Consider the following 13417-nt stretch of genomic DNA (forward strand, 5'->3'; position numbering starts at 1 on the left):
GTAACTCACAGCAACTTCAAACTGCTGGACTTAAGTGATCTCATGCCTCAGCCTCCCAAGTAGCTGGGACTACAGGCATTTGCCACCACACCTGGTTAATTTTTCTATTTTTCGCAGAGATATTGCACAGGCTTATCTCAAACTCCTGAGCTTAAATAATCTTCCAGCCTCCCAGAGTGCTAGGATTACAGGCATGAGCCTTCAGGCTCAGCCTTCTTTCAGTACCTCAAAGAGATTGTTCTGGTATCCTCTTCCTTATATTATTTTCTATGAAAATTTTTCTCTAATACTTATTCTTGCTCTTCTGTATATAATGCGTCCTCTTTTGTCTGTATTGCTCAATTTGATTATGCTCTGCCTGGGTATGATTTTCTTCTTTTTGGGGGGAGGGTTGTTCATTCAGATTCTTGAATCCAAGGGTTTACAGCATTTCCAAAAGCAAATGACTCAACCAAGTTTGTGGAAAATATTAGACTATTATTAATTTGTAGTTAAAGTCTGATATTTTCCATATCTTAAATTGTCTAATAGGTGTCCATGTGCCTTGCGCACCAGATGTCCAAGCACTTGCCTCTACAGTGCACTGTTTTAAACATTTAGGGACATAATTTGAATGATTTTCAAAACCAAAGGCCTACCTCATTATTCAGATGATACAGAGATGCCTTCAGGGAGGTGAATCTGATCCTCAGGAGTGCTTTACAACTGCTAAGAGGAGAGGCCGACTTGGGTTTGAACTCCGTATCGCTTGCTGTGTGTTGATGGGAATGTTATTTAACCATTTTGAGCCTCTAATATATAAAGTAGGAATGACAGTCATACCCATCTCGTAAGTTTGCTATGTAGATTACAGGAAATGAGTAAGGATGAAACATAGTTCAGCACTCACAGAATGATAGCTCTTGTTGGTGGTGATATTTTCTCTAACGGACTTTTTAAAAGCATTTGCAGGTTCACAGCAGAATTGAGTGGAATGTGTAAGGATTTTCCATACGTGCTGCCTTCACATACCCATAGCCACTATCGGCGTCCCACACCAGGGCGGTATCTTTGTTATAACTGAGGAACCTACACTGATAGATCATTATCAGGTGAAGTCTACCGCTTACAGTAGGACTCGTGCTTAGTTTTGCACATCCTATAGATTGTGACAAGTATCTAATGACACGTATCCACCATTCTCATGCCACACAGAATGGTGTCTGTCACTGCCCTCAAAGTCACCTGTGCTCTGCCTGTTCATCCTTTCCTCCCCTGCCCCACAAGTCCTGAGACCACTGATCCTCTGTCTTCATAGTTTTGCCTTTTCCAAAATGTCATAGATTTGAAATCATGCAATATGCAGCCTTTCAGATTGGCTTCTCTCACTTAGTAATACACATTTAAAGTTCCATATGTCAACTCATGACATAATAACGCTTTGCTTTTTGGCACTGAATAACATCCCTTATCTGGATGTTGCCACAGTTTACTTATCCACTTACTCGCTAAAGGGCATTTTGATTTCTTCCAAGTCGTGGTAATCATGAATATTGCTGCCATAAATACCTTGATGTGAATTTTTGTATGCACATAAGTTTTTATCTCATTTGGGTGAATACCAAAGAGTGTGATTGCTAGACCATGTGGTAAGAATATGTTTACCTTTGTAAGAAACTGCCAAACTGTCTTTCAAAGTGGTCACACCATTTTCCATTCTTTTTTTTTTTCTTGCAGTTTTTGGCCAGGGCCAGGTTGGAACCCGCCACCTCCAGTATTTGAGGCCGGTGCCCTACTCCTTTGAGCCACAGGCTCTGGCCCTGTTTTCCATTCTTAGCAATAAGGAATGAGAGCTCTTGTTGTTCCCCATCCTCACCAGCGTTCAGTGGTGAGGACACATTGTGCTCTAGACATTCTAACAAGCGAGTAGTGGTATCTCATTGTTCTTTTAATTTCCAGTTCCCCAGTGACAAATGATATTGAATCTCTTTTCATATGCTTATTTATCAGTACATCTTTGGTAAGATATCTATCTGTTCAGGTCGTTTGAGTATATTTTAAATCAGGTTGTTTGTTTTCTTCTTATGGTGTTTAATTGAATTATTATTGAATTGAGTTTATTTGAATTATTATTGTAAGCACTTGAGCAAAGCACTTTAGGCTGCAAAACATGAAAAATCTTTTTTCTGTTTTTTTGGAGGGAGGTGGAGAAATGATCTTCACCTGAAAAATAAATTAAAAAGATGTTGCCCTAGGTTACTTTCGGCCCAGAAAAAAACTTGAGGCTGTTATTTGTTCGTTTTGACATTTTGTTGCCCTGGGTAGAGCTCCATGGCATCATCATAGCTCCCAGCAACTTCAAACTCAGGCTCAGGAGATCCTTATGCCTCAGCCTCCGAAGTAGCTGGGACAACAGAAACCTGCCACAATGCCTAGCTAGTTTTTCAATTTTTTATTCTATTTTTAGTAGAGAGAGAGTCTCACTCTTGCTCAGGATAGTCTCAAACTCCTGAGCTCAAGCGATCCACCTGCCTCTCTACCTTCCAGAGTGCTAGGATTTCAGGTGTGACCCACCGTACTTGTCTTTAGGCTGTTTCTAAATAGAGCTGTGACTTGTGGGCACCCCACGTTGTATTCTCTCCCCACGAAATGAGCTTGTGTCATGTGTTCCTCAATGATTGCCTTTTTAAAGAGTGGGAAATGCCTGTTCAACACAGCATTACCTTTCTTGTCAGTGATTTTGACAGTACACCTGTTAGCAAGTCTCCTTGACTTCCAGAGAATTGTCCTGGCCTGGATCATTCTGTCAAAAATAGTAGCTAACGCTACTGAAGAAAAATATGTCCCACTGTAGGTGAAGGAGGTATTATACTATCTGATTTCCATTATTCCACCCTTCACTATGCATCAATAGATTTATATCATGGGATTCATTTTCATTTTATGTCTTTTTATTTACGCACCAATTCTTTTGCAAGTAATTTTAATTCTTCGTTTTATGAGAGTGAGGCTCTGTGTCTGTGTATTCCTATATAAAATAAAGGAAATGATTGTTTTTAATGCAGATTTGAAAGATATATAATGGATTTCAGCTACAACAATTTCTCCTCATTTAGAGGAGATGAGCACCTAGTTAGATGAAGAGCGTCATTCCTCATGTCATTTGAATACATCCTGTCTCCATGACAACTTGTACTTACCAGCTTCCCTGGTAAAAGTGTTTCAGTTCTTTCTTTGATAAAAGATCTTCACCAAACACTGGTGGCCCGTTATTTAATTCTGATAATTTTAATTCCAGTTTGGGGCTGTTTTTCTTTTAACATGGGATGCTTTTGAGGATTAGAAACCTAAAGATCATTTTAGAGGTAAATTCACCTTGAGAATAAAACAAGAGGACTCACAGGCCATATGCTAATGAGCCTAGGAAATGAAGATACTTTTGCAGTTCATAATCATTTTCTGATATCTTCCAGTTAAATTAAATCAACAGAGATGCTGCAACAACTTATTAAGATGCTATTTGATTTGACAAGAAATGATTGAGTTATTCATTTCCTTCTGGACATTATAATCAGTAGGCTTATTTCTTCATCGCTAATTTATGTTTTGCCTTTATGGGTGGTTTGTGCCCTTTGACTGCTGAATTTCGATTCTTGCAAGGAATATGGTTTTATTAATGATTTTCCCTCAGAATGAAAAATAGGAAATTATTTGCATCATTAACTGTGTTTTTGCAAAATATGAAAAATAGGGTCCTGTATGTTATTGACAAGATGTTTAATGTAATATGAAATACTTTAGTCCAGTAAGGCAAGAAAACGTGACCTGTGGGTATTTTAGGAATGGTGAGGCATTAACCCAAATTAAGGATAAATCAGAATGTAGTTTGAGGGATCTGGTAGATTTTGAAAAGAGAAAAGTGATTCGTAGCTATCCTCAAGGTCTGTCACTGGCAGCAAGTATTTGTGATATGAAATATTCAATATCAGGTCATCTGAGAGGTACTTAGTTTTTTATCATAATGCCCTTTAGATCTCACATTTTATAATAGACCTAGAGTGATCAATATGTACATATATTTAGCCTCTGAGAATAAGATACTATCTTACCACAAACAGAATCTTTTAAAGAAATGCCATAAGTGCAACTTAATATTGTATAGATAATATGTAACAAGTAAAAGTGAACAGGAAAGGAATATTGACAGTGTCTTTCAGCGTTGGGAATATGAAATTCCCACTGATGGGAACGTAACCAAAGCGGTTTCATTGGCCTAAGACAATTGGAAAGCATCTTCATGATTCCTAACGTAGCATTTTGCACACTTGTTATAATTCTACAGACTTTATGTGATTACAATTTTTTAAAAAACACCAATAATGAGACTTCATTTCAAAAATTGCTCTGTTTTTCTTTATTAATTGCTCATCTGTTGATAATGGCTTCTCAAATTTTAGTGTACTCAGATCTCAAGAAGTGAATGACTTATAAAATATTTTGATCTATACTTTAATGAATGCTTTTTTAATCAAAGAAGAAATCATTATTCAGATATTTACTGAGTATCCACAACATTAACAATACGCCATAATTTTTGGAGGACTACAAAAGTGAGCTTGCCCCCACCCCCCACAAGGAGCTTGGGCTAAATATATCATAGTACAGGTGGTCATTTTATAACATGACTCATCACCTCCTAATATTTTGCCAAGTTTATATGTTTTGTGTCAGGATTTCTTATGTCATAATATGATTATTTCAGCTTAAAAATAAAGCTTTGGAAAGCACAATGCACTTCCTGAGAGAACTGGCTTGCAGAATATTCCCTTAAATGATCTCTGAGCTATAACTGAAAGCCCAAAACAAAATCTTATCCCTTAAGCAGCTTCTTAGTTGTAAAGTAGTGACTCGCTTGCAACTGACTTATCCCACTCTGCAAGCAGTCGTCAGCTTGCAGGGGGGATTAGAGCCTCTAGGATGGATGCTAAAATCTAGTGCAACAGGCAGTGCTTTACAGACCTGCTGCTTGCTGACCAGCCTCTCGTGTCTGCCCAGGACTGACAAGCTTTCTAAGATGTGGGACTTTCGGTGGTCAAATTGGGACAGTCCTTTGCAAACTGGGACAATTGTTCACTCTACATTTTTCTAAATCCCCCAAAGAGTGCAAAAGAGGACACCCAGGTTCAAAAAGCAGAGATATAGAGCTCTGCCCTCCAGGAACTGTGATAAGAAAGCAACCACCAGCACTCCTGTGACATTTTATGGCTTATGTAGAGCCTTGCCAAATGGCCTCGATTTGATTATTCAGACAGCAGGAATTATTTTGCACTCTCAGTTTTCAATTGAGGATAAAGGAGACTCAAGGAGGTTTATTGGTTTGTCCCAAACCACAGGGCTGTTAAACGTGGGCTTAAACACACATTTCTGGACTTTCTTCTGATCACATTGCCTTCCTACTGTTTATCTTTCTTTCTCTCTCTCTTTTTAAATTTCAGATTAATGTGAGGGTACAAATAACCAGGTCACAATAGTTGAATTTGGTAGATAGAGTCCATCTTGCAGTTTTGTTCCACCCCCAAAGGTATGCCATGTACCCCTACATTATGCCCATTAAGTGGGCACACACCAGTTCCCTCATTCCCCCTCCCCTTAACTTGAATTGAATTGAGTTTTTCTCTTGTGTGGGTGTGTATTAGATCATCTACTGGCTTCATATTATATTGAGTACGTTGGATACTTTCTTTTCCATTTTTGTGATACATTACTAAGAAGAATGTGTTTTAACTCCATGCATGGTTAATACAAAAATGTGAAGTCTCCATCTTTTCTTTTATTACTGAATAGCTTAATCATCTTTTCCTCTTTTTAAAAAATTGCTAAGGACCAAGTTGAGGTGTATCTGCCTTCCCCTTCAGTCCCATTTCTGATGTGAGCCATCTCCATATTTCTGATTGATTGCCTTGAAGAAGGCAGTGATTGGCAGAGTGCAGATGTAGCAGGGTTGCACATGATGAACATAACCACTGATGACAATCAAAAATCTCAACGGTGGGAACTGGTTATGTGAAGCGTTGCACTTCCAATCAGTGCAATACTGTGTGGACCCAACAAAGGTTCTTCAATTGGAGTTTTTAGATTGGCCACAAAACCAATATTTCTGAAATCATTAGGACCTATTTTTAATTGGGGAAAAGCTTAGTTACTATCCAGTCTTCTTTTTGCCAGAGTAAAGGGTTTCTGGGGGAAAGTAGTTTGGGCACTGCCTAGCTAGCATCCCAAGACTCACTGGATATCTGGTCCCATTCTGGAGTATGTTTAGTGACTGATGTACTGTGATTGACCTTTCCTGGCCCTTGAAGGATGGCTAGGGAATTTAGATGATAAGAAAGATTTCAGGCACATGTGTGAAGACAGGAGCACACACAGTGCATTTACCAAGTGGGGAGTAGATCAATCATTGATTCACCAAAGCTGACTCTCCTATGTTGTGCCAGACCCTGTACTAGGAACTGGGGACACAGTGGTTCAGGAGGGAATCCCAGGCCTGTCTTCAGGAGCTAATATCATTGCAGATGTGCCAAGGGAGTAGGGCTGAATTTGTGTGGAATACACAGTATATATTTCCATGTACAGGTACATTCCTTAATATACATAGTTATATATTTTGAAGTATATGTAAATATATATACATCATGTACATACATATAGCCAAATATATTTGGAAATACACTTGCAGGTGCATTTGCAAATGTGGGTTTAGGTGTAGAGGATTTCAAATGCTAGACAAGAAACTTGTCCTGGTAGGTAGCCATTTAGGGCTTTTGAACATAAGAAGTTAATATGACAAAGTGCTTTTTAAGAAGACCATTGTGCCATTCATACAAAAGATAAGTTGGCCCAAGAGAAAGACTAGAAATTGAGAGATGAAGTCAGACTCTTCCTTTAATCGGTTTCAGCTGCGTACCAGCCCATTAACAAATCTTGGTGGTGCACCCCCTGTGCACTGGGCACTGGGAATACTGGCGAAGATGAGAGGCCCAGCCCTATCCTGCCCACTTGCACTGGATATTATTGGTGTGGGAGATGAGTAGTCAATCGTGCAGCTTGTGACACATGCTTTAAAGGAAATAATTAGGAAAGAGAGAAGACCTGTGTTGGAGTGGGGGCCCAAGAGGGAGAAGGAGTCGGCCATGCTAGGGACTGCCAGTTCAGGAAAAGGAACAGCATATGCAAATGCTTCATGTCCACGGAGAAACTTTGAGGAACAGGGAGAACTCAGCTGTGAGTCTAGAAAGGCAGGAAGTATCTGGAAGATGCTGAATCCTCTTGGCTACCAGAAAGAACTTGAGTTTTATTCTGAGAGCAGTTAGAAGCAAATTGGTGTTTGGGGACTGTTGTTCAGGCCCCTCACTGTTGGCAGCAGGTTGGAGGAGCAGGTGTTTGGGAGTGAGGAAATGAGGTAGAAGGGTGTTGCGTCCTCCTTGCCGAGCCTGGCTGGAACTCAGGAGGTAAGGACTGGGAGGGCTGGGACCAGCGGGAATTGGGAAAGAAGACCAACACAGGAGGTGGGCAGAACGAGACAGGGCTATGTGGCTGATAGGCGGGTAGATGTAGACAATGGGACAACCAAACCTAAGGCCGTGCTTTCCAGGCTCAGTGGCAGTGGGGACGTCAGTCTCTTCATCACAAATGCTTAACAAGTGCTATTTTCTTTACCCCTTCCCTTCCATTTGCATCTCTGAGTCAGACCTTCAGTGGCCTTTACAATCTGGTAAATAATACTGGTTGAGCTTTTGCTATGGGCAGCTTACAAGGTTCTTTAGACCATGTTTTCTTACGCCTTAAGCATCCCCTTGAGGGAGCTTTTGTTACCATCTTCCTGTCCCAGAGTACAGCAAGGTTAATAACTTCCCAAGGTCACACATCTTGCCCAAGGCAGGATCTTATTAAAGCAGGGTTCAGTCTCACTCCAAAGGAATCACTCTTTAAACCACCCTGCAGCCTCCCGTGACACCTCACAATGTCCCAGAATAATTTCAAGTCTCCCTCACCTTTCCAAGCCATTGCCCCTAGGTCTGACCAGCTGTAACACTTGACTTTGCTGGACGCTTCATTCAGGGCCTGTGCCCCAGACCTGCACCTTCTGTGCCCTGTCTACGGGGGACTGGAGTCTGCCATCTAGTGGCCACTGCCTTCAGTTTTTCTTTTGAGCTTTTAAAAGAAAGGAAAACAAAGTTCCCACATAGATGACAGGCCTGTGTATTTATAGCATCACACCCTGTAAACAGGAAACTTCTCAGTCTTAGGGAAGGAGCCCAGCAACATAAACAGCATATTGCCAATGATTTCTTCCACCCATTCAACAAACACTTAAATAAATAGATATATAAATATAAATATATAAACACACACACACATATATTCTTCTATAATATAAGATCCCTGAGACAGGAATTTTCCTTTCTTTCCTTCCTTCCTTTCTTTCCTTCTCTCTGTCTCTGTCTCTCTCTTTTGAAACAGAGTCTTACGCCATTATCCCAGCTGAGGTATAGTAGTACAAACATAGCTCATTGCAGCCTTGAACTCTTGGGCTCAAGCAATCCTCCTGCTTTGGCCTCCTGCATAGCTAGGACTACAGCCATGTACCACCATGCCCAGCTAAATTTTTAATTTTTTGTAGAGACATAATTTCTCTGTGTTGCCCAGGCTGGTCTCCTGGCCTCAACCTCCTCTCGCCTCTACCTCCCAAAGTGCTGGGATTACACCATTCTTGGCCCAAGATTTTCTTTTGTCTGTATTGTTTGTATTGCTCCCTAATAAATCCCGGGAACCTAGGACAGCATAGCAGACATGCAAAAATGCTTATTGAATGTAGAATAAATGAATGTTTAATATTTCCTGCATCTTTATGGGCATTTTTCATATATATTTTCTCATTTAATCCTAATGATGACTCAAGAGGTAGAGATAGGATGCCCATTCCTTGGATGTGGAGACTGAGGCATAGAGAGGATAGAAAACTTGTCAGGTTAAAGGAGAACTGGCTTTTAACTCAGGTTTTCTGACTTTAGAGAGCCTGCGTGTAATTACTATGCATAGCACAGCACCTCCCGTGAGCATCTAATGTGTGCCAAATTTTGTGAGTGGCATTTGCCATCATTTAGACACGTGACAGAAGTTATCTCCTTTCGAGGGAACCATTCTCCAGGCTTGTTCTGACTTTACAGAAGGGAAAGCTTCCTTTCTGCAGTGCTGTGACAAAGGCTATCAATGGAAGGAATGTCACTAGCTAGCTCTGTGGCTGTGTGACTTGCAGTGTCCCTGAATCTCGGGTTCCTTGTTGGTCAAAGGAGTAGGCTGAGTTAGGACTCCTGCTTTCCCTTCCAACTCCAACATTCTGCTGCTTCTTTGACTCCCAGGGAGCCGGATGTGAGTGGAACAGAGAGGACCACTTGTTACTAGGCAACCAGCACCCACCTCACCCATGTTGCCATGGTGATAATGAAAGTTGGGCTGATGGGATTACCAGCTCCTGCTAATTGCATGTGAGAGCTCAAGGTCTCTGTCTCTTTCTTGCCGGCTTGTTCGCTCTGACTTTCCCATTCTTGTAGGAACAGTGGAGAGCTCTCCCCCTCTCCTCCATCTTCAGCCTCCCTGAGGCAGCCCTGGTGTAATGAAAAGCAACTGAGAATGGAGCCTGGCTGTGCCTCTGAGTAGCTGTGTCACCTTGGGCAGGTTACCCAGCTTCTCTGGGCCTCCATTTCCTCAGTTGGAAAATGAAGGTGTTGGGATACTGATCCCTGTCTAAGGTTCTTCCTAGCTCTCAAATCCTTTGATGCCTAGGGAACATGTTAGGGGAGCAGACCACACTGTTACTAGGCAACCATCAGGCACCCTGCCCAAGTTGCCTTGGTGACTGGATGCTGGAGGGGAGGGGAGTAGCTGCTGCAGCTAATTGCTTAATTATTTATGAGTGCCTCAAGTCTTTTTTGTTGTTTTCATTGCTAGGGGCTGTGGGGTCACCTTCTCTTCCTCTCTCCTTCCACCCCAAATCTTCTGCATTGGGTGTGACGCAGTGGGAGAGCACGTTGGCCTGGACCTCAAGCTACCCACGTTCTAGTCCCGCCTCTGTCATTTCCTAGAGCTGTGGCCTCGGGTAAGTCACCTCACCTCTCTGGGCCTCAGTTTCCTCCTTTGTAAAGTGATGGGTTTGCTTAGATGATCTCCAAGTTCTCTTTCTACCTTGAAATTCCAATTCCTGCCATCCAGTTCCCAGAAGAGAGGACATTTTCCTAATTGGTTATCTTCTAAGAATGATTGTGAAGAGCAGTAAGAATAATTGTCTCTTACTCATTTCAAACAGGAAAGGAATATTCCCCTCCTTGCCTCTCACCTTAGTCATTTTGCCTAACTCCTTTTATTAATCCTAAGGTCATTTAAATTTTATTTATTCATATACCACCTGCTTCCAAAGTAGATTTGAGGTGTTCACAATATGTGTACTATTAGGTCATTAAAGTAGAAACAGGAATATACATATATATAGTATATCTAGTACATATACTATATATGCATATAAATATGTATTATAATGATGCTTCTTTATTGGTTAATATCAATGTTGTGATTTAGCACCAAAAGTAATATTGAGCATCCTGGAAGCCAAAGCAAAAAGAGAGAGAGGATTATAATTGCTATTCAGTAAAGAAAAACCACCAGACTATTCCTAGTTCTAAATTCTGAAAGGAATGTTTTACATAGTACATATTTTCTTTTACAGAAATTTCATATAAAAATTTTAAAATAGGCTTTTCTTGCTGAGGATATTGTTAAAGGACATAAGGAAGGAGGTAAATGTGATAGTTTGACTTGTTCCAAACATTCGAAAGCAAAACATCCTCCCTACCAGTGCTTTAGACTTTTATACAGATAAATGTCACTTCGTAAATATAAATTTACATAAAATCAACCATTATTTATAAATCAGTTATATATGAATTCGTGTAACTGCTTTGCACAGCAACTTGGCAATATGTATCAGATGTTAAATGCAGCCAACAATTCTTCTTCTCCAGACTTAGGCTTGTGTAGATGAGGAAAGACATAAATATAAAAATGCTCATCATAGCATTATTTATGTAAGAAAATGTCTAGAAATCACATAAATGTTGAGGGCTAGTGAATTAAATTGTACTACTACTTTACAATGAATTACTTTGCAGTCCACAAGATGAAGTAGATGTATATGTTTTGATACAGAAAAATCTTCAAAGATATGTTAAGTGAAATAAGAAGGTGTAGTATTGCATCTAAATGTTTCTATTTCTATTAAGAGATACACACAGTTTATAAATCTAAGTGTATGCTTGTATCTGCATACTTGCATGTTTCTGGAAGGCAACTCTTACTGATGGCTTCCTTTTGGCAAGAAGATAAACAGTGTTGGGAGAGAGAGATCTACTGCTTATGGCTTATTTTTATTATGTAGACCTGTTAATTTTACATTTAGAAAGGCAGTAGATCAGGGGTCCTCAAACTTTTTGAACAGGGGGCCAGTTCACTGTCCCTCAGACCGTTGGAGGGCAGACTGTGGGCTGTGGGATGAGTCAGCTGCTAAGCAGGACAGGCAGCCGCAGCAAAAACACCCGGCAGGCCGGATAAATGTCCTAGGCAGGCCGCAGTTTGAGGACGCCTGCATGGAGCGTGCAGTTGAAAGCCTCTGGTCTGAATATCTGTGTTCAAATCCCAGCTTTACCACTTACTAGCTTGTGTGACTTTGGAGTTGACTGACTTTCTTTGTTCCTCATCTGTGAAATGGGTTAGTAGTCTTTCCTTGTTGGCTTGTTGTAAAGGTTAAATGAGTTGATAAGGGTAAAGTGCCCACAACAGCCTAAATAATGCCTAAATTTTCAAATCAAGCATTATTTATCTCAGTTACATTTGAAGTCATTCTACCACTTTGCACAGCAATATGTATATTTCTAAATGCAACCAACAATTCTTCTTCTCTAAACTTAAGCTGATGCTTAAGTGAAAACATAAAAGGAGAGAAGTTAAGCAACCTAATAAATGCATCTAACCACAGGACCCCTCCCACCCCCAGTATCTTAATGCTGGGTGTACTTCATAAAATATGTCATTGCCTCCAGAATCATAAGTTGTGTGGAAGTTATGTTTGAAGCAGGTATCACAAAGCAGTGGTGGTTTTCTTTGTTGCCATTTTATCTGACCTGACCTCGATTGCCTTTTAAGGAGAGCATACACCCTGGGTTTCCTGATAGCCTGTTATGATGCTATGAAGCCCCTGAACCCAGCTTGTTCACTGCTCCTCTTCTAGTCAGTCCCAGTGACTGCTCAAGTTGAGAGCAGAATATGAGCTAAGCCAGGGAGGGAATGTGTGGGGAGATGGAACTCTGCACATCCTTAGCTATAAAAGGCCATAGGGGAACTATACAGAAATTGTTTTAAAGAGGTGTCCATGCTTATGCTGGTTGTGACATGTGTGTCCACATGCCTCATAATTTTGCTTTCCTTTTGGAAAAAAAGCAAAACATTGCAGGAGGGACCTGGGGAGGACCGCTGCTGAGGAGGCCCCTCTTACTTTAAGCTCAGGAATCTCATGGTGGTAGGGACTTGCATGGTGTTTAGAAATACAGGAAGCAGAGGGCTCTGTGTTCAAAACTGCCCTCTTGCCTTTGCCTTCCTTACCTGTGCTCTGGGGCAGGCGTGGAGAACTTGGGCTCACTTTAGGAAGCCTCTTTGAAGTTGGCTAGACTTTGGACCAGGCTCCAGCCCCTTACTCTGGGCACATATGGCTCCTGAGAGGGTGAAATGGGGACTCGTGGCCCTTCGAATCAGCTGAGTTAGGAAGCATGGTCTTGCCATGGGGACTGCAAAGCCGAACTACTGCAGCCTCATGCCCCAAGTCACTGATTCGTCCTTCTTTCTGTCCGGCCCTTTGTTTTTGCACTCTTGGGCATTGCAGTCTCCCTATCCATTTGGCCACTGGTTCCCCTCAGCATCTCACTGTCACGTCCAACTGTGCTTCCATCTGCCCTCCATCCGTCCATCTCCTCCCTCCTCCAACCATCTGCCAGCTTTCCCGTCCATCCTTCAGATTGCTGGTATGTCTATGCATCCTTCCTTCCTTCGTACCGTGCGGCTGAGACTCCATCCACTGGTCCATCCAGCCCTCCGTCTGCCCCTGCCTGCCTGTCCATCCTCCCCCGACTTCTTGCCTGGTTGCAGAACCAGCCCCCAGACCTTTCCTCTGTCCCTCTCATCCCCATGGCCCGCTAGTGTGTCCCCGACCGCCACTCCCAGCCTGTCCGTCCGTCCCCCGTACGTGGGGGCCGTGTCTGTGCCTAACCCGCCCCTCACCCGGCCGTGCGCCGGCCTGTCTTTGTTCGTGGCTGTGGCCCGGCCGTGGCCCGGGCGG

The 13417-nt window shown here is 41.8% G+C and overlaps 1 protein-coding gene across 1 annotated transcript in view; it reads left to right on the top strand.

Moving 5' to 3' along the window:
* The window catches only part of EIF4E3 (eukaryotic translation initiation factor 4E family member 3), a 72933-nt gene that overhangs the window by 17823 nt on the left and 41693 nt on the right, over positions 1-13417 (top strand). The window contains exon 2 of the mRNA XM_012802495.2: positions 9988-10135. The gene's annotated coding sequence lies outside the window, so the exon portion shown is untranslated. The remainder of the gene's footprint in view (positions 1-9987; positions 10136-13417) is intronic.

Source organism: Otolemur garnettii, unplaced genomic scaffold (genome assembly GCF_000181295.1).
Source record: "Otolemur garnettii isolate 467f Iridium unplaced genomic scaffold, OtoGar3 scaffold00015, whole genome shotgun sequence".
Lineage (NCBI taxonomy): Eukaryota > Metazoa > Chordata > Mammalia > Primates > Galagidae > Otolemur > Otolemur garnettii.